We start from the raw sequence: 26,031 nt of genomic DNA, 5'->3' as shown, positions 1-26,031 counted from the left end.
CAGGGCATTTTCCCTCTGAGGGTGCTGCCCCGTGTCTGTAGTGCTGCTGCCCAGCACTGGGCACAAGGTGGGAGCTGCAGGAGCCCACGGGGTCTGGGGATGGCAGTGGCTCTAAGTGACAGTGGCCTGTGAGTGGAAAATCACAGAAGGCTCTGTTCAGCTGCCACACTACAGAACCAAAGCACTGCTTTCCAAAGTAGTGATTTGGTGCTGTTCCACCCCACCAGATATAAAATCATTCCACTTTGTTCCCAGAAATCCACACTGCCCTCTTCAATTAACAAAAGTATCCCTCTCATCTCATGTCAGCAAGGACAAAAAATTTTGCTTTCAAGGACTAGTAAAAAATATCCTTCAAAATAAAGCAAGATATTAACCAGAGAAAGGACAGAGCAATTTCACAAAACCACTGTAAGGTGTGGAGGGATATCCCCTTAACCAGGACCCAGGACTCCTCCACCAGGGAGACTCCTCCAAAGTGCTCTGCCAGCCCTGCAGCTGTGTCAGGATCCCCAAGTTCCTCACCAGATTTCTTTTCCTCTCTTCCTCCCTGCTGCCTTAACCACCAGTTTCCCCTCTACATTTGAACTTGACTAGAGAGTTTTCAGTTGAATTGTAAATTCGTCAGATACGAGGTTTTGGTCACCCTGAAACTATTAGCTAGTCTGGGTCGATTTGTCAAATAGTTTGGGCTGGAAACTCTGTGTTCAGTGATGGGCAGGGGGATATGTTTGCTTCATGGTTGAGGCAAGGGATCTACAGCACACAGATGGAGGCCATGCACTCAGCCCCTCTCTCTCAGAACTTTTTTGAGCTTTAAAAAGTAGAACACATCCTGTGGGAGCCCAGGAAAGGAATAGCAGGATTTCCAGAGAGCCTGGGATCAGGTAAAGGGCAGATCTGCACACATGCCACACCTCAGGTTAGGCTGGTTAGCAGGCAAAGCTTTGTGTTGGAAGAGCTCCAGCTGCTAGGAAAAGCTTTAGGAGACACGCAGAGGGAGAGGAGCAGTTCTGTCCCCGGGTGAGGAGGGCAGGAGGTCAGGACTGTGCCCCCCATCCCTGCTCCAGGGAGGGTTCATCACTGACAGCAAGGGACGAGTGCCTGAGCAGAAAGCACCTCCCCAGGTGGCCCTTTTTGAGTGGCTGACAATTAACAGAGAACTCAGAGCCACCAAGAGGAGCAGAAAGAAGAAGGTAAATTACCGTGGCTCATAAGCATGTTGTGATGTTGTGCAATGAAAGTAGGATAATGACATCGGGAGTGTCTCATTTTCAACTAAATTTCCCAATTCCAAGGAAGTTAACAACATGGGCTTTCAGTAATGCAAACTAACCCAGAGGGCACCTGGAGTCCCCCATTCCTAGAAGGAGCTGCTAAGTTTGCACTGCCAGTGCAGTTATCAAGAAGCAAAATCATTTGCAAAGAAATCAAAGCCAGCACCAGAACTAAGGCTTTTTTTCCATCTGCCTCCAGTCTCCATCATTTTCCCATGCACCAGAGAGCACAGCAATTTCCCACACTACATCCCTTGCAGCCATCCCAAAACCTTGTTAAAATTCACTACAGTGTTAGATGCTGATACGAGTGTGGATCACAAGCCCACCCAGGCTTTCCCACCCTGTGTGGGCACCCAACACGTCAGAGAGTCAAGCCAGCTGGGAGCAGGGTATATCCCTGTGGATATCGGCTTTGTGTCTTCCAGGGTACAACAAAACTCTCCAGCCCATCCTGGTGTCCCCAAACCTCCCCCATTCCCAAATGGCTGCCCGTGGAGGGTAATTCAGCAGCAGGGGGATGCACTTGCAGTGCACCAGCCTGTGGTGGGAGCACCCAGCTCTGGCTGCACTGAACCAGCAGCAGATGAGGCTCCAGCACAAGGGACTCCAGTGCTCTCCGTGAAAGCCAAGAGACGTGGGTTTATCTGCAAAGGACTCGTTTTATTTTCTAAAAGAAGAGAAAAGGGTTACAACAACCTCCATAGTAAGGAGCAATAGTGTTGTCTTGACCTCGGTATTCCTGACAGGAGAGGAGGAGATTCAGGATCTGGCTGATGTTGGTTTTGCTTTGTAAGACCTTGATCTGCTCCTTTTCTGCTGACAGCATCGATGGGAGAGAGTTTGGTACCACATATCTGGGCTGCAGGAGTCTGGAAGATTACTAACTGAAGGCGAAAAATGCTGAAATCCACAGAAAAGTAAAGGCAAGCTGCAGGGAAAAGAAGCACATTTTGCTAATTTATTTTTTTACATTGCAACAGCTGTGCTTACATGAAAAGGGTCATTAACTGAAGATGCACAGAGTACCAGCACGTCTACAGAGGCTTTATACAATTTAGGAGATCACTGCAGAGTACAATGCAGAATCATTTAAAATTCACAAACAAATACTATGAAACACCTTTTGTAGGTGTTTTAATGGTCCAAAACAAGTCCTGTGTACTACTCGATAGACGCAATTCTTCCTTTTTACTAAATCCCATATGTAAAAATCAATCTGTTCTTTTTAAAAACAGAGATTTTTTTTTAAATACGCTATTTTAAAAGAATAAAGACAGCTCCCACTGAGATGTCTGTTTAAAAGTTCAGTACATTCTGCTGCCTTATTTTATCTAGCAATGATGAACTAAAAGAACACTGAAAATTCAATCATGATGGCAATAATATTTGAAAAGGCTATAAAAAAAAGAATTATTTAGGTGGTAAGAAACATCTTTTGCTGAAATTCTGAACTCTGTATTTCTGTTTCATTACATGAAAAATAATACGAGCCCTATGCAGAAAACGTGTTTGGTGTGCCACTTTGATGGAAACAAAACAGCCTTTTAAAAGCATGGAGAAATGAAAGGTGATTTTTAAAAAGCACAGGTATTTACAAAGAACCACTTACTCAGTGTTCTGAATCATGCCATTCCCCCTCTTAGAGTTTAGCCGTCTCTTGGATAGTTTGCATAAGTATGCATTTATTTACTAATCTTCAAAGAGTCCCCATTTTTCCTAGCTTTCCACTGTAGTCATTAGAGGTCACAACCCTGTAGGAAATATGGGCTGCCATGGTAACACAAAATGTCTGCTACAGGCTTAGTGTAATTCCTCCCTAATAGAAAAACAACAGCAGCAAATCCTGCCTTTGATAAATGGGCTTATATGATGTAAGAAGCCACTACCTAGAAAGGTGTCTATTACTTCAGAACAGCTCCAAATGAAATAAATGTTATTAAAGGAAAAAAAGGGGAAAACAAACTTATACATCATTAAAAAAATTAAGTGTGGCTAAGGCACACAAAGGAGAACATTGAAATAATCCACGTGCATCTGCAATGTCTCAGTGAATACAGTGGATGAAGTTTGCAGGGCATCATGCTGCAGTCCCTCAAACTGCTCAACAACAAGTGTCTGCTGAACTCTTCTCCTTGCAAACCTTTCTCATCACAAGGAAAAAGGCTGCATTTCCATGTGCCTGCAAAAGCGAAAATCCATGAGGCAATCATCACCTCTGTGACTACAACAAGGTAGCCTGGCTCTCCCTGCTTGGAAATTCCTACAGAAAAAAAATGCATCTGGTTCCAATAGATAACTAGTGTTTGGGAGGGAGGAAAAATAAAGGTCTATTTGATGTGGTGGTTCATGGGCATTACTAGCATTTCTGTGAAATCCCACCTCACTGAGAGAAGGGTCCTGGTGTGACTGGTTGACTCACCAGGGTGGATATTTTGGAAGGGCTTTGGCCACCCCTCACAGCTGTACTCTACCTCATCTTATGCTTCCAGCTCCTGCCCACCACTCCCAGAGGCTCCCATCTCCTCTGTTGCCTTCCTTCTACTGAGCTCACACATGAAGGGCTGGTTTTCTTTAATTCTTTAGCCAGGGTTTTCCTGAGAATGTTTCTGTGTGTCATGGGTTACCCCCCACCCCCCTTTCCATCCTGTACCACCATCAGGGTGCTGCTCGGAGGGGATGTGCCCTTGCTGCGTCTGCAGCAGCACAGACCCACCCCTGTTTCATCAACCAAATCCTGCTCCTTGTTGTCTTTTGTTTACATTCCTCCAGCCAATTTTCAATCCAGACAGCAGCAGTCATATCTGCAACAATTCGATAAAAGTTGAAAAATCACTGCTAATGTAAGTGGGAAAATTATGGAATTTGCAGATAAGCAAAGTGTAAATGAGTGAGGTTTGGTGCAGATGAGGTACTCTCCCTTTGTGCTGAGAACAGATACAGCTAGTACCCGATCCCTTGGTGGTATTTTCCAATCCTACATACATTGGTTGGGCTCTTTGGGCTCTGCATTACAACAAAGAGATGGGCTGCTCCCCAGAGTGAGCACTACAATTTGTAGCCACTGAGGAAGCGGGTGGAAAGCAGCTCAATTTGGAGGAGAAGAGAGAAGCAGTGTTTTCCCAAACTGTGGCTGAGTGGAGAGAAGGCACCATCATTAGAGCTTTGTGACCGTCATGTGTTGGCAGCCACAGCACCTGTGGTGTTTGTTACCAGCTCACCTTCATCCCCAGAGCCTCCTGGAGGGCACAGGCCACGTGTGGGGAAAGCACCACATGGCAATTCTGGCGTTCCCAGAGCCCTTCAGAAAGCACACAGGCGGCAGCAGAGACAGGGACACACACACAGGTCAGTGCTGCAGGTGAGGCTGCAGGTGAGCTTTGCTCCTGCTCACGGCTGCAGCCATCCAGAGGTGCTGTCCTGTGCCAGCTGTGGCAGCTCCTGCACACCCCCCTCAGCTGCTGTGACCCAGCTGCTCTCCTCCCACTCTGCTCAGTGTCCAGCCCTGCTCAGCAGTGGCACTGCACTCCTCCCAGAGCCCTGGCACCCTCTGACATCCCGAGAGGGAAATCAGCTCAGCCTGGCCGTTCCAAAGTGGCAGCTTTCCCTGTTCCCAGGTGGGCAGTGATGCACACCATACCTCCCCCCTCTCCAAACCCCTGCTCCTGTTCTGGCAGCACTATCCACAGAGATATCCATGGACACAGTGGTAATGCTGGTGTTGAGGCAAGCAGGAATTTCTGAACCATTTATTACAAAAAAATACACGACTTGGTTTCCCTAAGAGCTGTTGACTTCAAAGAGACAGTTTTGCTCCCAAGTTTATTTTTGAGGCATCCAAGCCACGGAAATGCAGTAACTCCCATGTGATGGGTTTTGGCGGCCAATACAAAATAAGAGGAGTGGCAACTAAGGGCAGGGAAACCCTTGCACAAAGGATGCTACCAAGAGGTCGGGAACATCACTAAACTGGTGTAATTGCTTCTTTTATTTTATTTATTTTTTTTTAATTATTGAAACAATCTTTTCTATCACTGAAGAAATTTTGCTGAATTTTTATCTACTGTTTTGAAGACTGTTGCATCACATCATTACTTTAAATTTCCATATTTGTCAATGCAAAATGATATTCTGTCAACATCAAAATATCTGGAGAACACTAGCTGACATTTTTGCTTGCAAGTGCGTTTGGGGAGCATTTACACATTTATTTGCCTGGAAGAAATATGGTTTTAACTGACTCTTGAGTTGCTCAGTTTTCAGAAGAGATTATCAAAACACTGGATGAGTAGCTCAGCACAAAACTTGGAAGGAAACCAGAGGAGAATTATCCTATAGGAATGACCTCATATATCAAATCAGGCCTGCATGTACCAGCCCGAGTCATTGCTGTGCCATTTGTGTTTCTTTGCATCACTTTATTCTTCAGAGGCTGGGGGGAAAAGGGCCACTTTTTCAAAGAACAGATGAGCCTGGCCACAAAAAGCTCCTCCCAGCCTAAGTTGTTTCGCCCGGGAGAGCTCTTCCTGCAGCAAAGGAGCTCGGAGGGGAGAGGCAGACCCCTCCTCCAGAGAAAAGGTCCCGTGGTGCTGGAGCACATTCTGAGTGTGTCACTCCATGTGTGTGTCACTCCATGTGTGTCACTCCATGTGTGTGATTCCATGTGTGTGTCACTCCATGTGTGTGTCACTCCATGTGTGTGTCACTCCATGTGTGTCACTCCATGTGTGTGTCACTCCATGTGTGTGCCATTCCATGTGTGTGTCACTCCATGTGTGTGCCATTCCATGTGTGTGTCACTCCATGTGTGTGTCACTCCATGTGTGTCATTCCGTGTGTGTCATTCCGTGTGTGTCATTCCCTGTGTTCCATTCCATGTGTGTCATTCCGTGTGTGTCATTCCGTGTGTGTCATTCCGTGTGTGTCATTCCGTGTGTGTCATTCCATGTGTTCCATTCCATGTGTTCCATTCCGTGTGTTCCATTCCGTGTGTGTCATTCCATGTGTGTCATTCCGTGTGTGTCATTCCCTGTGTGTCATTCCATGTGTGTGTCATTCCGTGTGTTCCATTCCATGTGTGTCATTCCCTGTGTTCCATTCCGTGTGTGTCATTCCCTGTGTGTCATTCCGTGTGTGTCATTCCATGTGTGTCATTCCCTGTGTTCCATTCCGTGTGTGTCATTCCCTGTGTGTCATTCCGTGTGTGTCATTCCATGTGTGTCATTCCCTGTGTTCCATTCCGTGTGTGTCATTCCATGTGTGTCATTCCGTGTGTGTGATTCCCTGTGTTCAATTCCCTGTGTTCCATTCCGTGTGTGTCATTCCGTGTGTGTCATTCCGTGTGTGTCATTCCGTGTGTGTCATTCCCCGTATTCCATTCCATGTGTGTCATTCCATGTGTGTCATTCCGTGTGTGTCATTCCGTGTGTGATTCCATATGTTCCATTCCATGTGTGTCATTCCATGTGTGTCATTCCGTGTGTTCCATTCCGTGTGTGTCATTCCGTGTGTGTCATTCCGTGTGTGTCATTCCATGTGTGTCATTCCATGTGTGTCATTCCGTGTGTTCCATTCCATGTGTGTCATTCCGTGTGTTCCATTCCATGTGTGTCATTCCGTGTGTGTGTCATTCCATGTGTGTCATTCCCTGTATTCCATTCCCTGTGTTCCATTCCATGTGTGTCATTCCCTGTGTTCCATTCCATGTGTGTCATTCCCTGTGTTCCATTCCATGTGTGTCATTCCGTGTGTGTGTCATTCCGTGTGTGTCATTCCCTGTATTCCATTCCCTGTGTTCCATTCCATGTGTTCAGTGAGGAGGGGTCCCCGGGCCGAGCCCCCAGCCCAGCTCTCCCTGCCCAAGGGCTGGCAAACACAGCCCCATCCCCACCCCGCCTCCCAGCCTCTCCGACACAAAAGGGGAAAATGCAATGTTGCACCAAGCTACTTTTCAGCCAAAAGAGGGTTACTTTGCAATAAAAAGAACTCTTTTCAAATCCTTTCCATCACATTTTACTTCTTGTGGAGCAAAAAATAAATATGAAGTTACTTTTTCTCACTCTGAGGACTAGCCATCACGTTCACCAATTCCACTATGAGACAGCAGAGCATTTTCTCGCTCTGAAATCCAGCCAGTTTTGCTATGACTACCACTTCCTAGTGCCAAAAAAGAGGAGGGGGTTTGGGGGGAAAATCACCTGTAAAGAATTAGGTAATGGAGTGTGAAAGGTCTCTGCTATTCAGGAAATACTTACCGCTGGATTTAATTACAGATTGCAACTAAACCCCCCTTCCCTTTTTATTTTTTTTTTTTAACTTCAGACATACAATAACGTGACATTTATTGAATGTGGTAGCGTTTGCAGCACTTGGGATAGTAATAAGCCTGGAGAACCGCGTTGTTTACAATAAACTTTAAAAATATACTTTATACACAGGATTAATGAGAGTTTTATGGAGAAAGCAGGTTTCCCACAAGGAAGCAGCAGTTAGAGGAGGCTGCAGGGAGCAGTGCCCGGCCCTGCCCAGGTGCCAGGGCTGCTCTCCCTCCCCAGCGCTCTGCCCTGCACAGCCCAGCAGACTCCCGGCACAGCTCTGCCTCCAGCCAGTCCCTCTCACATTTGGTCTAAATTGCATATTTTCCCCTCAGTATCTCAGCTGAGATGAGCGGTCCTGATACAACAGTATTAAATGTCAAACGAGCAAAAAACAACGTGCAAAGCCTATGCAACTCTGCATTTAATTTAGGCAGTGTCAAAGCAAGGAGCAGAAAGGAATGGCGATTTTTTTTTTTTTTGCACATTTTTATAAAACCACCAAATGCAGCTCATACTTGAGGCTCCTGTCCTAACCACCTCGCAGGAACCCATTTCTTCCCTTATTCCCTCACAATGTTAAGTTAATCAGCACTAAGCAAAAAACCTAACAATATCTGCCTACATTTAGGTCACTATTTATACATGGCAATGTTAAAACTTTTTCTCTGGTGTGCATTTAATTTGCCTGCTTTGGAACGAGACATTAGGACTTTATTTCTAAATGCATTGATTAAACTGTGTCTCTGCTTTTGCAGCCAGAAATTCAGCAGCTTTCCTCTCCATGTAGGAAATGAGGCATCCAACGCCCTGGAATTAATTTAAAAATTTGTATTCCATCATAATTATCTCCAGTCATTGTCCATAATAAAACAATTTGTTGTAGATCAAATACTGTGCATACAGATATATGGATTTGCTATCAGGAGTGTCTCTTAGAGTCACGAAAGGGAATAAAACTCAGAGTCCAGGCATAAAATCTGTTCCCTTGAAGGTGTTATCCTGTCAGTGCTATGGGGCAATTTACAAGATCTGCCACATTTAGGAGCCTGTGGCTTGACTTTTTTTGGCTTTTATGAGCTAAAGAACAGAAGCAGGGTCGCTGGAGAGATTAAATTTCCTTTCTGCACTAACATTAGGGAGGGAGACAGAGAGAGACACGGCAAGCGAGCGCTCTGCTGTAGCCTGAAAATTAAAATACAGCTGGATTACGACTCTAATGATGCCAGCTTCTGCAGGGCTCCCAGATTCCCAACACACAGCCACGGGCACAGAGCACTTGTATCCTCAGCACTTAACCAAACAAGGAATTGGAAACTGTTTTCTTGCCTTTTTTGCTTCTTGGTTTGCTTTTTAACAAAACAAAAAGCTGCTCCCATTCATGCAGAGCGCAGTGGAAATCAGCAGTAAATTCTTCTGCCGATAGTTCATCTGCAGGGTTCAGTGAGTTGCCAGTGCCAGTGGAGTAGCACGAAGGCAGATTTTTCCTTTCCCCTGTGCTACAAACAATAAAAATTCAGGTGATAATTTACTCCACAGTGCAGCACCCAAAGCAGGAGCACAGGTCTTCTAATTGCTAAAAAGCACACACACGACGGATAAGGAAAAATAAAATTGGAGGCATATTCAAATTTCAAATCTTTTCTTTTGATTTATAATTGCAAATCAAGGGGAGAAATCAGATTTCAAATTCAAAATCTGCACTTTTGATTTATCCAAGTTACATGAGAGCAGAAAAGGCAATGTTTGCCTCTATGCCTCTGAAATGAAGAGACAAAACCTAATTTTGCAATTATAGCGAGATACGTAGGCGAAACTAAGAAAGTTTCCCTTTTTTAAAAATTTATTTTCCCTCTCTGTTTCCCACAAAAAAAATATAAATTTTACACTGCAAGTCTATTCTGGAGCAAAATTATATTCATTGCAGAAAGGGAATTTAACCTGATAAATTAGCTTTCTGCAGCTCCTGATTGAAATGATGCATGTTAACATTTGAATGAGTTTTCTTTACCTACACATTTTTGTTAACTGGTTTAATAAATTATGGCAGACCTTTAAAACACATTTGCAACTGTACAGGGTAGAGACAAACAGGGCAGCAGAAGGTAAAGGCACAATATTTTAGTGCTTTCAATAGGAGGACTAGTATTTTTTTAAAAATTATTATTATCATAATCATGAAATGAATAGCTGAAGTCTAATACTCCTCAGTGGTCATTTTTCAAAGTAAACTGCAAAAACAGAAGGAACGTTTTAGATTCAGAAACTATTTTGAACCAGTTATTTGGAAAAACTGAATTAGAATACTGTACTAATATACTCAAATCATGGAATAATTTAAAACTGCAGCAAAACTGCAAGAGGAAAATCTAGATATTCAACAAATTTCTTTTTCAACTAAATTCTTCGAGATAGTTTATGGTATTAAAGTCTCTCTTCTTCTTTCCACACTTTCTTACAAAGCATCTGCCACCAAAACATCAACGACTTTTCATTTCTTGGGAGGCGGCTGAAGGGATCAAAATGCCATTTCTTAAAACAGAACAAACCAGGTTCGTGCCCTGCAGTTTTGTAGGTGTTGTTATTAAATGATGGATGGATAAGACAAGTGTACCCTATTGTGAACAAATTGTGAGATACCAAAGGGATTGTCACTTAAAAAATAATACCATGTTATTTATATTTTGAAAGTAAATTTCATAATTTTGTATGAATAGTTGTATTTAGGTATCTACTGCGTTTAACATTGTTGCAGAAATCTAAACTAGATATGTAGATTCTGCTTTTTTTTTTTTTTAATTGGGATCCATAGAAAAGACAAACTAATTAGCCACATGTATCAAAATTATTAATGTAACCTCAGCTATTCAGTTGACTTGCAATATGCAATATACGATCCAATAAATTAAGTAACGTAACAAAACCTAAAATAAGGCTTAGGTCTCAGTACAAATTAAACTATAAAACATTGTACTCAGTGCTTGAAAACATCCCATCTTTTATTTCTAAATTATTTAAAAACTAATAAAGGTGGTTTCAAAAAAATAAGGAAAACAAACTTATTCCAATTTGGTGTGAAAAATAATTGAATCTGACAATTTTACAAAAGGACTTTGTCTAAACAGAGCTACAAAACACAAATAGAACACAGTGATTACAAAATAGTCATAATAATCTGACTGGCATTTTATGTGCTAGATAAATTTGAGCCAAAATTAAGATTCCTTGGTTTGAGTCCTGTATTTACCCTCCATGATCCCCATTCACAAGGAGTCTTCAGACTATATATATCTAGGTATATCTGGATATATATAGATACACACACATATATTTAAAAAGAAATTACAGAGAAAACTACATACATGCTTGTGCATGCCATTTTTCCAATGGAAGATGGAGTTAAATGCAATTAACTAATTTCCCTGGGCCCCACCACTGCTCTGCAGTGTCCCCAGAGTCCTGGAAGGAAGCAGTGGGTGCAGAGAAGCTCCCGAGGAGGCGTCACCAGCACTCACTGGCATTTCCCTCCCTTCCCAGCTGCAAAGCCGTTCACCCTTTATGTGCTAGATGCTTGTAAAAAATGGAGATTATAAACTGAGCACCATAAAGCCCCGCGCAGGTGAGAGCAGAGAAAGCCCCAGACTCGAGAGCTCTGCACACTCCGTGTGAATTTTCAGTGGCTTTGACCCAGGCAGGCTGGGGACGGGAAGGGAGCAGGGATGGAGCAGGGAAGGGAGCAGGGATGGGAGCAGGGAAGGGAGTAGGGAAGGGAGCAGGGATGGGAGCAGGGAAGGGAGCAGGGATGGAGCAGGGAAGGGAGTAGGGAAGGGAGCAGGGATGGGAGCAGGGAAGGGAGCAGGGAAGGGAGCAGGGATGGGAGCAGGGATGGAGCAGGGATGGGAGCAAGGATGGGAGCAGGGAAGGGAGCAGGGATGGAGCAGGGATGGGAGCAGGGATGGGAGCAGGGATGGAGCAGGGATGGGAGCAGGGATGGGAGCAGGGAAGGGAGCAGGGAAGGGAGCAGGGATGGGAGCCGCGTTTGTCCTTCCCTCCTCGCCGGGAGCCGGGAGCTGCCCTCCAGCAAAGAGAAATTCATCCAAAAGGAAACAGAAAACTTCTGCTCAAATGTAGTGGCAGAGGCAATAATGAATACTCCAGAAAAAGCAGACAGCACCGTAAGGATTTATGTAATTAAATTAATCTGGTGCTTATTCTCTAAAGCATCACTCCTGAATTAAGAAAACCCATTCAACCCAACTCTACATTTAAAAACCTCTACAAATCTTCGAAAATTAACTGATGAGGATTAGGGGAAAAAAAGACCAGAAGAAATCCCCAAAGCAGCCTCCGCAGCTGAATCAAAGTGTCACGTCAGAAAAGTGAGAATCCTGGAAATTTGCATAAACTTTAGAGGAGAAATTTAGTTGTGCTTGTTTAGGAACTACATTAATCGGAAAAGACATGGTAGAAACCGCCACACTTTCCAAAGGTAAAAAACAGTTTACAAAGGTAAACTACCAAAACCAGCACCACTTTTTTTTTTTTTTTTTTTTTTTTTTTTTTTTTTTTTTTTTTAATACCTTGGTGCCCCCTTTTGGTCTATACTGTTCAAGGCATTTTTCCCCGTTTAAAAATTTAATCATAAAAATACAGTAACTTTTCACTGGTGAAGTCTTAATCGAGAGTCTCACGGCTGCTCCATCTTAATGACAGTCCAGTGTCCCTGCCATCGATTTACCCCTGTGAGCACGCACCAGCAGCAGCTCAGGTCAAAGGAACGGGCTGATTTCCATTAGAAAAATTGCCCCAACAAAATCCTGCTTTATACAGTTATCTTGATAGACAGTAGGAAAAAAAAATTAAATAATAAAAAATTTATTAAAAGAAGAAGAAAAAATAAAAAGAGGAAAAGAAAAAAAGAGAAAGAGAAAGAAAAAGAAAAAAGAAAAAGAAAAAGAAAAAGAAAAAGAAAAAGAAAAAGAAAAAGAAAAAGAAAAAGAAAAAGAAAAAGAAAAAGAAAAAAAAGAAAAAGAAAAAAGAAAAGGACCCATTCATTACCTTTGCTACAGTACACTCAAAGGGGGAAGGCTGAGGCGGGTGTGCAGATGATAACTTTGCCTTGCTACATTTGTATGTGCGACACTGAGGAGAGGAAAGCTCCCAGCGAGCCGGAGCCTGTGCTCAGGTCCAGGTTCTTGGCATGCTGCTAGCACCCAAACCTCACCGATCTCTGAGGAGAAGAAAGCAAAGTTTCATATATATTAATTAGACCCCAAAAAAAGAAGTCTCGTCCTGACGACTTTCATATTGCAGTGCTGGTAATTATGCCCCAGAAACAAGATCTTTCCACGTTCAACATCACTGTGTGAAGACGAGCTTATTTCCAGCAGGGATATTGAGTCCTGCCATCTGAAGGGCCAATCAAGTGTGAAGTACAGTATAGTTTTAGACTCAATTGAAAGGAAAAAGCTTGACTACTAGTTCATAGCATGACAACTTTCATGGATTAGCTCAGACCCTATTCTACTCTGTGAAAGGGTATCACAGCATGAAGACAGTTTTCAATGCACTAAACTTTAATAGCTGAGTGGGGGAGCCAAAGCTTCCTTTTGGTCTCTATAGAAACAGTATAGCCAAAATTTGAGCCAAAATTAAGATTCCTTGGTTTGAGTCCTGTATTTACCCTCCAAGATCCCCATTCACAAAGAGTCTTCAGACTATATATATCTAGGTATATCTGGATATATATAGATACACACACATATATTTTTAAAGAAATTACAGAGAAAACTACATACATGCTTGTGCATGCCATTTTTCCAATGGAAGATGGAGTTAAATGCAATTAACTAATTTCCCTGGGCCCCACCACTGCTCTGCAGTGTCCCCAGAGTCCTGGAAGGAAGCAGTGGGTGCAGAGAAGCTCCCGAGGAGGCGTCACCAGCACTCACTGGCATTTCCCTCCCTTCCCAGCTGCAAAGCCGTTCACCCTTCATATCCCCATCCCACCAGAGCCCTCACCCCTTTAGCATCCTCCAGAAAACTGGAGATTTTATTTAGGCACCAGCTCCCCAAGCAAGACACAGCCTCCACTGAGCATCTCCATGTTTTGGCTGTTGATGCCAGAGGCTGATGGAAATTTAACCTGTAGTGGCAGAGGACAACAGTGTTCAAACCAGCAGTAGAAGTTCCCCATCTGCATTTTAAGAAAAGCACTCTTGTGATGAAATTAAGTTCTGAGAATAAGGGAAAAAAACATGCTCCCACAACAAACTCTTCCCCCACTGCTCTTGCCCAGCCCATGTGGAGAGTGCAGGTGCTGAGAAACACCCCTCTCCTTTGGGAGCCTCTGTCCAACTGTTGCCAGGTGAAAAGTGGGATTCTGGGGCCACAAAGACCAGCCAAAATCACTAGACACCTGGATATCCTTAATAAATTTCAGTCATAACCACATCCCATGTAGAGCTTGCCTACTTGGGCATCACTTCACGGGTCGAGGGCACAGATCCAGTTTTCCAAAGATCCCATCTGTGCTCACAGATGAGCAAACACCTGCACACAGGAGAAAAAGCATCAGCCCCTTTTGTGGGTGATAAACAAACTCGCATTCCCTCCTGGAGGAGGCAGCTTTGGACCAGCCACGCCTGCTCAGGTGCTCGCTGTAGACAAAGGCTCTGGTGCCACTGGGAAGCTGCTGGAGAGCCCAGCAGTGTGTGCAGGCTGCAAGGAGAGCCCAGGCACAGTCCTAGTGCTTCAGGCTGGATCACAGCCCCCAGGGCCATCTCCACCTGGAGAAGCCTGGACTAGCAGCAGCAAGCTGGGGAAAAAATCTGTCCTTGGGAAGCAGCTCCTGTTCCTGTCCCCTGGTACAAGGGATGAAATCCCTGTGGTCTCGGCATCAGCAAAATTGCCTTTGAAGCTCAGACCCACTCATCATTAGGACTGTAAGCAGAAATTAGAGAGACATGCTTATGGTTAAACACTATTTCCACTGTTGGTTAAACACTGCCTACTTCTCTCTCCATTAGGAACAACATCTCCAAAGCCCCGGGGTGTAATAATAACCCTGAAAAGAGACTTTTTCCTTTGTGCAGTGCTCAGCTATGGAGGGAAACAATTTGCAGTTTAAATTATTTCCCTTCAACTGATTTGAGAAAGCCAAGCTGCAGTAATTACACACACACACTGGATAGGTCCTGTACGTCCCAGTCACTTCCTGAGCAGCCAAATATTTTTTCCAAGGCTTGGATCAGGCCCAATGCACCCAGACCAGTCATATTTGCACAGGACAGAAAGACCAAAATGTGTTTCATGGGCACACATTGACAGCTCAATTGATTTCTGGGCTCCTGCCATTGCCACTCATGTGCACGGGTGGATGAGCCCATGGTTTTATTGAAACCTGCTCCCAGGGCCCTCCAGCCCTACATGTGTCACTGTGTTAGATGCCATTGATGCTGCAGCAGCTTCCTTGCAGGACATCAAAGCATATTGGAGCTAACCCGTCATGTGTGAAGGGAAATCCAGCCTTCTGCACCGAGGAATGCCCTCTATTCAGCCCCTGAGAAGTTTGTGTTTGGAGTCAAACCAGACAGGCATCGCTGTGGCCAAGCCCTACAGCCACAGCAAAACCCTGGTGACAGCCAGCCTGGACATGCCACTGCCACCCAACCCCGTCCCTGGGCACCCACGGGGAGAGAAGGATTTGGGAGCTGACAACAGGAGGCAGGTTTGCCTCTCTGCAGGCACCCAAAAGGGAAGGAGCCCAGCTCGGCTCGTGGAGGGTGGGTGAACGTGGGCTGTGCCATCCCCAGAGCAGGGACATGAGGCTGGGACAGCCCAGCCTCTCTGTTTCTCTCCAGCCAAACCAAAGGCAGCTCTGGCACTGGTCGGACTCAGCAGAGATGTCTGAGAGCAAAAACCAGCCAGCACCACACAGGTTCTGGGAAAAGGCAAGAGTGGCTGATTACGGCCATGAACTGATCAGTGCCAGTTGCCACGGGCACAGGAGGGCACTGGACCTCGCTGGAGGAATGATGCACACATCTTGCACCTCCAGGTACACTGCAGGTCTTGGTTTGATGCCCTGAGACCCTGCACTGTCTCCAGGGAGACCTCTGTGCCAGATATGAAACTGTTGGAAGTCTCACTCCGCTTCAGTTTCTCCTCCACAGTCCAGCTGCAGACTCCTAAAGAGGTCTTAGTCTGATAATCCTTTTGTCCAAGGCACATCTGCTCCTCGTGTTCTCTGTTCCATCTGCAGTCCTGCCTTCCCCAGGTGGAATCAGCTAAAGGATCTCTCACACTTTTTGCTGCACAATTTTTGCAGCATTTGAGCCATAAACTGTTTGATAGATTCTGAACAGTTGCCTTTGTTTCCCCAAAAAGGTGCTATTTTGTTCACAAACACTCCAAGGAGCTCAGCAATCTCTTTTCCTACATCTCTTTTCATCATTATAACACAAAAGCAAAAGCTTTTGAAATCCCTGTTTCATGTTGGTACATTAGGTATCTGAATTCCTCCCACATGTGAAGCCTGAGTCTGAACATGAACTCACCCCAAAAATCTCAAGTTTGCAATTTAGGCATTTTCCTTTGATGCATTATTTAAATATACATTTTAATTATTAATTGAGACAGCTTAGTACTGTAATTTAATAGCCAAACCCTGCACTGAGACAGATCCTCACCTGCTGCAAATCCAGGCTGCTCCCATCCCAGCATCCCAGCTTTCTTCCTCCTCCATCCTCCACTCCTACCAAAGTCATTAAATGATTTCAACAAGCTTCTTTAATTGGAGTTCAATATTCAGCTAATGAAATATTTGAACATTTCTGTACCCCAAATTAATCAATTTAGAAAACACCTGGAGAAAATGAAATTACAGTCTTATGGAAAATCATGCTTTGCAATGAATCTCTGGAGGAAAAATTGTGCCCCTGCTGTTTAATTTAAGGAGGAAACTATTGCCCATTACTTTTCTTGATTTCACGAGAAGCAGGAGATCTTTACATATGTTTTACCCTCTTTGTTCCTATATTTCCCAACCTGTTTAGTTGCAGCCATCATTCCCCCAAGAATGGAGTGATGATTTTTCTGTTCCCAGCCCAGATGGATCCATCCTTCATCAGTGCACTGCTGCACCAAGAGCCAGAGCTAAACCTTATCCAAGGCTTCTCCGTGTGTGGAGAGAACCCCAAGCAAAGTCACACTTTCTTGCTCATCTCCTGTTTCCCTGGGACTGGAGATTGCCCCTCCTCAAATGTCCTTTCACCAAGGTCCGTGGTGTGCTTATGAAGTTCAGCAGATGGTGTGAAGGAGCAAAGTGCATCACCTGAGGCAAGCAGAAAGGGAATGCTGCACCCAGGCTGGCAGATGGGAAGAGCACTCAGGAACAGGACTGTGGCTCAGGCTGGCAGGAGAAGGGAGCAGCCCTGGAAAAACTGCATGCAGGGACTCTGTGCCCAGATCTTGGGAGCACAACTACAACCACAGCTGGGGATCCTGAGCACTCAAATCCAGGATTGCTGCTGAATTTGGAGTGTTGAATGGGCAGTTTCAGTGTGTGGAGTGAACTGCAGGGAAGGCAGACTGCTGCTCCCAGGTGGGTGAGCCCTGCCCACAGCAGGTACAGTCACCTCTGCTCAGTGGAATCTCCTACTTATCACCACTGGAGCTCTTAGAGGGAAAAATTAGAAGACCACATGGCCTGCATCCATTCAACCTCGACCTACTTCATTCTGGACTCCAAACAAATCCCTGTTTATCCCAACACACGAACAGGAGCCTGGATCAGCCATGCCCATCCCACAAGCACCAGTTTAACACATGCCCTTTAGCATTTTAGGCATCTACCTGCTGAAGATCTCTGCTGTCCACCAGGAACTGGTAAAAATGTTGAAGGTGATCAGCAAGCAGCTCCCTGGAATTTCCCTGGTATTTTGCACAGGGTATCCCTGTGCATGCACTGATAGCCAGGAGGAGCAGCTGCCTGCAGTGCTGGAAAAGCAGGAGCTGTGGAAAAAAATCAGTCTTTGCTGCTGCTGGATACCCATAGAAGAGCCAGTGGGTTGATTTATTATGGCTGTGCTTTCGGTTGAAACCATATCCTCTCCAAACCGTAATTTACTGCCATGCTGAAAAAAAAAAAAATAATCCCAAACAAAAATCCAGGGACTGCCCCAACGTGATGCACTTTGTGTGATTACCCAGCACAGCACAAGGGTTGGACCTCACGGGCTGGAATCACTCATCATATTCACCTGCACCAAATTCATCCACCCTGGATCTCCTGTCTTTCATTTCTACCCCCTGCGTTGTCAACAGCAAAGATATTCCAGCACGCAGGAGGGTTTGATATCTCCAGGAGATGGACCAAACCCCCACCCTGGGGAGCACTTCCATTTTGTCTCAGCGGTTCTAAAGGAGGGTTGCTGTTATTGCTGCCTCTTCATCTGCCCTCGGCCCCTGTCAGCTGCCCCGCTCTGGCACTGATCAGATATGATTTGCTCACCCTTCACACACCCACACCCACCGAAAGCTGAAGCAATTGCAGCAGAATTCATCTACCTGCAACAGACACTGGGATGCCCACAGCACCTAAGAAACTTGTAAATTAGCTGCATGCAGTGAAATTGAATTTGGTTTCCTTTCCACAAAACCATGAAGATATTTATATATAATTTATCTTTCTAAGTTGTCATGTGGCAAAAGACCTCTCGCTGTGAGGCAAGATTCTCTTCCTACTTAGAGAGAATTACGTGATTAAATAGAGACCTGAAAAGTTGTGAACAAGCATTGAAGAAGAAAAGGTTTCCTCTTAAAGCCTTAATGAAGTGGGTTCATTCCTCCTCCAACATCAACTTAGCCTTGTGTAGTTTGTTTTCACTCTGGTTAATCACTGACCAAAGCTGTAGTGCGGACCACCAGTTTCCAATAACCCATAAAAGGCAGATCAGAAGCTATTGTTCTTTTCTGTAGGGCTTAGCAGACAACAGCTGAATAAACCTGTTCAAAGTCAGAACAGTCAAGGAGGAACAGAAGCCCAGCCATCGGCTGCGGGAATCCTGAAAAGGAAATTCATTTATTATGACATAATTGATAGCACTCACGCAAATATAGCACGAGGACCTGGTGCAATCTCGGGTAATTAAATACAGAGCAATTACCGAGTCACAGTTAGAGAAAGTGATGTTGTTGCAAAGGAGGAATTTGTGCCTGCTTGCTCCCCATGGATGCTAACACTTGGTGGGTGCTTCTGGCATCCTGTGACTGCAATTTTGGGAAAAACCTTTCCGTGGGGCAGAAGAGGTGAAAAAGGGAAACCAATGCCAGTGCATGTTCGGAAACAGCGCCCCTTAGAACTGCGAGAGCTGAGCAAGAGGTGGGAAGGGCTGGAATGTGCTGGGAAATGACAAAGTGGCTGCTCATGGTGAAGGATTCAGGGAAGTATGAGTGCAGCATCCTAAGGGAGGCCCGTTTGGTCCTGTTTCATTTGGATTTGGAGTAAACATGCACAGGGGGTTCTTTGGGTGCAAGAGGGGTCTCTGATGCCATAGAAGTTCATATCTGCCCTACAAACACCTACCCAAAAGGAAAAGTTTTTCAACAACGTAACTATCCCCTGACATAAAAAATCATTAGGTGAAACATTGAGATGCTGCTTTTGCTCCAGATTTGCTTCTGCCCCTTCCCAAAACGTCATGTGAGAGCCTCCCTGGTGGCTGTGCCCCCTCCAGTCCACAGCAATGACTGTGTCAGCCCTTTCTGCTCTGAGACACTTCTCCAGCCCTTCCCGAGCAGAGCCCAGCTGAGAGAACGAGCCTACTGCAGCAAATTTAAAGAAGGGGCAAACAAGCCTGAACAGACGCTGGTGACAACGTGATGAGGGGGGACATGTACCCTCCAAACCACAGAGCAAGGTCTAGTTCCAGGACTGTTCCCTGCCCCAAAATCTTTGAAGCTCACTTGAAAGCTCCTCATCCCCTTCACCCCTGTGCTGGTGCCAGCAGCCAGGGTGAGATCTCATGCTTTTATGGTGGCAGGGGAGGATTCTCATCCCTGTGTCTGGGAGGGGACCCTCCCCACTGTCCCTTCCCAAGGCAAATGACAGCACCAGGCTCCCTCCATCTGCTCCAGCAGCTCCTTTTTCCTGCTGGGTGTCATTTCTATTCTCCACACTGCTGACAGCGAGCCCTGTCTGAGCCCTGTCTCCAGTACCCAGGGCAGGACTTGCCTTCCCCAGGCAGCCCAGAACCAGCTGGTCCTTCAGCTGAGGTGAAAGGGTTCCAGCATCACTGAAAGCCATCCAAAAACAAACAGCAGGACCCATTCCAGTGAAGGTACATGCCAGGCTCTGCTCCTCACAGGAGATGATACACTGAGGGTAATGGGAAATTTGTGACACTTGTCCACACAAAACCTGTGGTTTCAGGGAAAACAGCAGCCATGAGGGGAAAAGCAGGCACCAGGGGGACAGGGGGAAATCCTTGTGGGGTGCTGCTCTGGAGCAGTGCAGGCAACAGATTTTGGAGGTCCCTTGGGAGAGACAGGGCACTGCTTTGGTCTTGGTTGGGGAAAGAAAGAAGTGGAAAGGTTCAGGGAAAACCAGCAGTAGTCAAAGCAGCTATTTTCTCTCACCCCATTTCTTGCCTGAGACACAATAAAATAAGTGAAATGTGTGGGTAAAAATAAAGATTAAAAATAATAAGCAGAGGCTGACGAAGAGCCACAAAGTGTTTGGCTGAAACCAGGATTTGTTGTTGTTGCTGCCTGGAGCAGGGAGGGAGGGAGGGGTCGTGGGGGAAGAGCCACAATTTGCTGAGAGCACCACAAACTTTTAGACATCATTTTCTATTTTTCAGCAGTTTATTCCTCTCACCTGCATGCTCCATGGGGAAATATTGGTTGCTTTAATTCTAACATTTGGAGTGGAACCCATTCACGAAACTTTCTGGCTGTGTGATTCAAACGAGCCTTCTCTTTCCTCTTTTTGTTCTCACAAGAAAATCAATTCACTTGAAGAGCCTCTTAATCCCATTTCTGCAATCAACAATTGCCACTTGTATATCGCTCTAATAGATTAAGAAGTGGGATGATGCGGTTGTCTGGTCTAATTCAACCCTATTCAGGTAACTGCAGCCCGAGGCACTTTGTAGTGCCAAGTGTAGAGCTCTACAGGAAGACTTTTGCTATCATAATTTCCTGTGGAGCTATGCACTGCCCCCACTGAGTAGCCTGAATTACTTTGAATTAGGCCCGACAACCACAGAGAGCAGAAATCCAACAAGCAACAATAACCAAGTCTTTGAGCATGACTTGCATGGGTTATTTTTTTTTACTCTTTTTTTTTTTTTCCTTTGCATTCGAACAGAAAGAAGGAATTTCAAAACGTGCATCTATTTTAATGACAGCGACCTGCCATAAATCAAGTGGGAAACAAAAGGGGAAAACAGTTTAAGTGAGAGAGAAGTTGAAGTGGAGGAAAAATTAATCAAAACAGTTTTCAAAAAAAACTTCATCGTAAGAGCCTGTGAAAAAATTCAGGCCTACAGCATCTCCATGGCAACGGAGAACAAGCACACGTTGGATACCAAAATCATAAAAGGTTTGTTTTGCAGGAATGAAACAGAGACAGATGGATCCGTGTTAGTTTTAGTTTAATTTTTAAAAATATTTCAGGCAATTTATCAGCCAGCATGCCCAACTGGTAAAGAAATACCTAGAAAATCATAAAAAAAGCTTTTGTGACAATTCTGCAACATGCCCCCCAAAAAAGAAGAAGCAGCAGAATGGATTTAAAGCCCTAAATATAAGGCTTAAAACCAAGACGTGACTTGAAAGTCAGGCTGACATCGCATCAGGTAAACCAGGCTAACACTGCTTCTCAAATCATAAAGTCAACTCTACAAAGGAGCAATCCTGTGTGTAGGGAAAAACACAACCCTGGCATATGTTAAGTTGTTGTCTGGTTCCAGAGAGTGAATAAATTGGACAACAGAGTTAAAAATGTGCATCTCAAGGGGTACAAGCTAAAAATGCTCAGGGTAGCAAAACTCTGATCACAGGGGAGTGAAAAGAGGTTTATTTCCTTTTCCTTTTTTTCCTCCTCTATTTTTTTTTTTAATTTGTCATCATCCCTTAATTATTACCAACATGGCAAAAAATGAATTAAATCTAAATAAATATCGAAGGTTTCACTTCTTAAGAGTTTCAATCGCTATTCCTACTCTTTTACCTTTCTGTGTTCAGAAAATAAAGAGAACAAAGCAGGAGCCCTACTGGTTCAAAACTACCAGAACAGACAAACAACAGAGCACAACTGTTCCCTCATGCATGCCTGGGATTAGGATAAAAGCAGAAAAGACTTCTGAGAAAAAGAAAACAACAAAAGAAACAGGAGTGCTGACAAAACTTTTTTTCTTTCTATTGAGGCAAAAGAGAGAGAAAAAAGGAGCCCTGCTAATAAAAAAAAAAAAAAAAAAAAAAAAAAGAGAGAGAGAGAGAGAGAAAGAAGGAAAGAAAGAAAGAAAGGGGGGGAAAGAAAGGAGAAAGAAAGATAGAAGAAGAAAGATTAGCAAACAGAAGTAAAAAGGTTTCACCTCCTGTTTTACTTTTTTTCCTTCTAGCCCAATCTGGTCAGGGAAGCAAGGTGCAGGACGAGAGCAGGTCCTGGCCAGGGCACCCTGGCAGAGGGCACCGTGCTGCCAGCCCATCACCTGCTCTGACTCCCCCACGGGGGAGCAGTTCCACATCATGCTCCCATACCACAAACTCTTGAGTTTCTACATTAATTATTACATTTAAAAATCCAAGACAAACCAGAATTGTTCCAAAGAGCCCCAAAGTGGCTAAGGAAGAAACAATTTAAGATCTTATAGACTACAAACTTTAATCAAACGAGTGAGTCTCAGCTAAGGTGACCGACATTGCAGCTGGACATTGGCATCATATCACTGGTAGCTGCAACTCACCAAACTGAAACACACAGCACATTTGCACTGGCACAAAAAAGACCAAAAAGTCTTGCCCAAAGCTTTTTGGGTTTCAGCAAAATTTTCCAGCTGAGACCCGAAGTGGTAGAGGGGCAGCACAGGTGCCTGTGGGGCACTTGATCCAACACCAGCAAGAAAGGTCAATAACCTTGGGCTGCCTGTGCCAGCTCACAAGCATCTTACCTTTGTCCTAAATTCTCAAAAGTCCAGATCTTGCAAATGACACCTTACTGGCAGTCCTCGAGCTGTTCAGGCTCCTGCTTACAGAGCCACAGTTTCCTGTGTGCTATCACCAGATATCCACATCTGTGTCATCCACAGATTTGAGAGCAGCAACGAGGAGCAGCAGCCTTTGAACTGCCAAACGTGCAGGCACAAAGCAAAGGCTGCCCTCCCCCTTGTGCCCTCCCTGCAGTGGCCCTGGGAAGGGATGCGGTCACCTCCCTGGGAAAGGGACCAAGGCCTGCCCAAAACAGATGGCAGACGTGCAGCAGGAGGACCTCAAGCCCCGCCAGCTCCCACGCAGCCCCAAACTTCTCTTGGACTAGGCTGATGTGCTAGGCACAGCACTGGGTCCCGGGAGGCTGTCAGTGGGATGCAGCAGTGCCCAGGTGGAGGCAGGCAGGGGAATTTCTGCTTTCCCTGCAGTAAAAGTGTTTGGTCAACCGTGGGGTTCTCTGCACACAAAGGGCAGGACAAGCACTTCGGGGTCTAAATGATTTCTTTCAGTTTGAGGAGGGGGAAAACCAAAGTCTTACACGAGACCTTCAATCGTGCTCTTTTGTGCTGTCTCTGAGGTTATGTCCATTTCAGCACAAAAATGTGCAAGAAGGAAATAAAGTTGTTGGAGGCAAGGACAACTCCAAATGTAAACTGGCATCATTAGAGTCTTAACTCTGCCCTCTCCAACCATTTACACCAAATGTCCTCAAATTGTCTTCCAGCAGCTGAGTGCTCAGCCGCAGGAATTCAGCCCCCAAACACTACACTAACATTTCACCCATTAGCAATGTGGGATCCTGTCCCCGAAGACGGAAACGTCAAAGCCTGCCAAGCTCAGAAGCCTCTCTGGTGGGGAATTTCCCAGTGCCTGGAGAGAGCTGTGCCAGTGTGTCTCCAGGCCCCCGAGGTACCTGGCTCTGGTTTGGAGGGATGGCACTCATCCCGGATTAGCCCAGCTGGCCACTGGTTGTCACTGTTGCACCATTAAAATTGAGCTATGGCCAGTTGATCCCATCTGTACTTAAGGCAATCTTTAATGGCAGGAGCTTCAAAATATTCCTGGGAACATGGTGGCATTTACCGACTCCAGCTGTGATGCTGGATTAGGTTTCTGTGTCATGGAGTGATGCTGACATGCAACACCAGAATCACCAATGGGCACAGTATCCATCTCTCATCTTGGCTGTGTCTGGCTCCCAAGGTTTCTCCTGAAATAGCACTGTGTTATACACGTGGCAGCAGCAGTAAGATTTACACAATCACCCAGTGCTGGCACCTAAACTTTGCAAATCCACAGAGGCCCCTCTTCTTGCCCCCTTCATCTCCCACACCATGGAGAGCACTTTACTCTCAGTGCTTGCTGCTCTGTCCTTTTCTCGTCTCACTTTGCTCTGAATCCAGTTTATACAATAAAATCCCTCACCCACAATGATTCCCCTGAAAGCAGCAAGACTGAAGCACCAATCACAAAACCATCCATAAGCACTAGGTCCGAGCCACGCAGCTCTGCATACCCCACTGCTCCCTGCAGCACCACCCCTTAGCCTGGACGAGGAGGAGCTCTGGCCCAGGATTTCTGCAGCAAAGGGCCTCCATCACAATGTGAGCAGGATGAAATCCTTCAAACTGATCCCAGAGTCCTGGGAATTTTGCTCACCTTTCTGCCTGGATTTCCCTAGAAAGCAAATCATCTCAGTGGCTCATCTCCTGGCTTTTTAATCCAGTATTTGAATTACATGCACAAAAATCATGTATAACTATCAAGATTAATTATGTAATCAAGTCTCATTTGGGCAAGATATCATCTTGCTTGTACTAATATTTGATTTCTATTACAAATTCCTCATGCTGCTAAACTTCCCCCTCCAGACTAGTCAGTAACACTTGGTGCTGAGGATGTACATAGGGGTGGAGAAGGAAAACGCCAAACGCCCACACCAAGGCAAATTTCAGATAATTATTTAGTGCATTTACATAGAGATAGTTCCAGTTTTACAGTAGGCTAAAACACTGGACTATGTGCAGAATTAATCTGACATAATGAAGATAATTTTCTGGGTTTATATATCTCATATCTCTCTTAGAGGCAGATGCCAAGGACCAGAAAGGTTTTCAGATGGCAACATCACTGCTTGGCAGGCAGCTCATTAGCAGCTGAGCACTTGTTTCAGCAATACTGAGGCAGCTACAAGTGTTGTATTAACTCCTGCTAGGTGATCTGGGCTTGATGCCACATGCTTCTTTAATAGCAGTTGTGTTTTTCAGGGCAAACAAATTTTATTCCTTTCATGTTCAAATATGAAACACTTTCATGCCACATAAAATTATGTTAAAACACCCAAACTTACATACTGAAGTTTATTTCCACCAGAGAGGCTTCAGACATGTACAGATAAAATGGAAGGATATTTCTGAGTTGTATATTATAAATGTTTATTGAAGTCAAACAGAGTGGCTTTCACTGACTTCAGCAGACACTGGATGAGATCTTTGAAGATCAAAGGGTGCAATTATATCTTACTTGCAGCTGTGAATTTGAGTCTTAAGCAAATTATTCTGTTGGTCTGGGGTTTTTTTTTGGTGGGGTTTTTTTTGTTGTTGTTTTTGGGGGGGTTTTGTGGTTTATTTTTTTGGTGTTGTTTGGTTTGGTTTTTGTTTTTTTTAATAGCATAACTTGTCCTGAAAAAGAAACAGCTTTGTGCTTGGAAGCCTGCAAATAGCCAAAAAAGAGAGTTGCTACATTACCCAAAAGACATCTGTAATATCTGCCAGAATCCTTTAGGTGGGAAAACTTGTCTGTAGAGCCATATTGCAGCTAAAATGCCTCAGAAAAAACGAATTGTGCACGTAAGCATCCCCAGCTACTCTCCACCAGTGGGTATTGGTGTGGTAGTGACACCCCTGGCACCCACAGAGTCTGGGGACACCACAGCTGCCAGCCCCAGGGTGTCCACAAGGTGCAAATTCTCACCAAGAGCAGCAGAGGCTGGAGGTGTAACGTGATCCCATCCCAAACTCCACGTGTTCTCCAATCCCAGAGCTCAATCCCAGTCCCAATCCCCAGTCCCAGTCCCCAGTCCCAATCCCCAGTCCCAATCCCCTCGCATCCATCCATCTGCAGCCGCACACTCCTGGGGACACGGCCGGGTGATGCCATCCCTGGCACAGGAGCAGCCGGCGCTTGGCAAACCTGCAGGTTTGGCACGGCTGGCACTGTCACTGTCA

At 45.1% G+C, this 26,031-nt stretch overlaps 1 long non-coding RNA gene across 1 annotated transcript; it reads right to left on the bottom strand.

Moving 5' to 3' along the window:
• Positions 1-1,932: 1,932 nt before the first annotated feature.
• On the bottom strand, positions 1,933-22,993 carry LOC148222115 (uncharacterized). Its single transcript, XR_015806664.1, has 3 exons — positions 22,768-22,993; positions 12,650-12,821; positions 1,933-2,208 (listed from the first exon to the last, which is right to left on the bottom strand). It is a non-coding gene; the product is annotated as an uncharacterized LOC148222115 (long non-coding RNA).
• Between the last annotated feature and the right edge of the window lie 3,038 nt (positions 22,994-26,031).

Source organism: Sturnus vulgaris, chromosome 14 (genome assembly GCF_052056855.1).
Source record: "Sturnus vulgaris isolate bStuVul1 chromosome 14, bStuVul1.hap1, whole genome shotgun sequence".
NCBI lineage: Eukaryota > Metazoa > Chordata > Aves > Passeriformes > Sturnidae > Sturnus > Sturnus vulgaris.
The sequence above is the reverse complement of the archived record's forward strand: the minus strand, read 5'-3'. Positions and strand labels throughout refer to the sequence as shown.